This window comes from Erythrolamprus reginae, chromosome Z (genome assembly GCF_031021105.1).
Source record: "Erythrolamprus reginae isolate rEryReg1 chromosome Z, rEryReg1.hap1, whole genome shotgun sequence".
NCBI classification, from domain to species: Eukaryota; Metazoa; Chordata; class Lepidosauria; order Squamata; family Dipsadidae; genus Erythrolamprus; species Erythrolamprus reginae.
This window is the reverse complement of record NC_091963.1, coordinates 127,721,326-127,722,919: the sequence shown is the minus strand read 5'-3', so window position 1 is coordinate 127,722,919 and position 1,594 is coordinate 127,721,326.

The window sequence follows — 1,594 nt, the reverse complement described above, 5'->3', positions numbered from 1 at the left end:
TGGACATAATGTGTGTGAGTGTATATGGGATCTTTTTGAAATGTGATTTTTAGCTAATTGTTATAATTTTTATAGTTATTTAGATTTCTTGTATATTGTTATATTTAATGTTGTATGCCGCCCTGAGTCATCTCGAGAAGGGTGGCATAGAAATCTAATAAATAAATAAGTAAGTAAGTAAGTAAGTAAGTAAGTAAGTAAGTAAGTAAGTAAGTAAAATAAATAGGTAAATAGATAAATAAATAAATAAATAAATATTTTGTAAGCTGCTCTGAGTCCACTGGAAAAGGGCGATCTAGAAATCCAAACGAATGAATGAATAAACTAACAAATAAATAAATAAAGTTGCTTATTTGACCCCCTATGGTAATCATTAAGTGTTGTGCCTCCTGATTCTTGACAAGTGTATCTTTTTCTTTTATGTACATTGAGAGCATATGTTCCAAGGACAAATTCCTTGTGTGTCTAATCACACTTGGCCAATAAAGAATTCTATTCCATTCTAAACATCTCTGAGCTGTGGTTTGAAGTAAGTAAGAAAGAGAGGAAAGCATTTGGCTCTGCTGACAATGCAGGTAGCCCTTGCTTAATGACCATTCATTTAGCCAATAAAATTACAAAAGACCCCCTTGCCCCCCTCCAAAACACTACCACTTACACAAATGACTACCATGGCACTGCGGTGGCCATAACTTTGAAACAAGGTATGTGGTTTTAAAGTTATGGCCACTGCAGTGCCATGGTCATCATTTGACCTTATAACTGATCACAGGGATACTACAGTGCCCCATCCAGCCTCTCCATCTGGCTATATCAGGTTCCTGGAGACATTGGGCCCGCTCCCCAACAATCACCCATCTCTCACTGCCCATTTATTTATTTACTTATTTTATTTATTTTGTCCAATGCACAACAATACACAATGAAGGTTATATAGAGGTTATACTCAGGTAAAATATATTAGAGAAAGAATAGAAGTGAAAATTTAGGAATAGAATATATCAATTAGAGAATAGAAGGATATTATGAGAGTAGTATAAGAAGAATAGAATAGAAGAATAGTAGATATGATATTATGAAATATAGGAGAGACAAAAGTACAGGGGACGGGAGGCACACTAGTGTGCTTATGCATGCCCCTTACTGACCTTTTAGGAATCTGGAGAGGTCAACTGTGGATAGTCTGGGGGTAAAATGTTGTGGGTTTTACCTTTTGAAAATCCCCAATCCTCATTGTGAGAGAAGGTCAGGTCACTAAATCCTGGCTGCCTCCTGGAAATGGTCACCATTTTGAGAAGGCCCACAATTCCTTGGGGTGATGGCAAAATGGAGGCCAGGTCTGGGAGGGCTCTCACCTGACCCCCATTTTGCTGTCCTAAAACAATTTGTGAAGCACCGAGGAAGCCTCTGGAGCTTTTCACAACACTGCAAACCACATTAAAGAAGCAGAAACAGAGTGGTTCATCCTTGGACATCCCAGAAATGGCTGCCATTTTCAGCTTATCCACGAGTGCTGATCTTCTACCAGAAAAGCTGCAAGGACTAGCTACACAATAATAAATTGTTCTCCTCAATTGAGGTCTGAGCCTGGTGT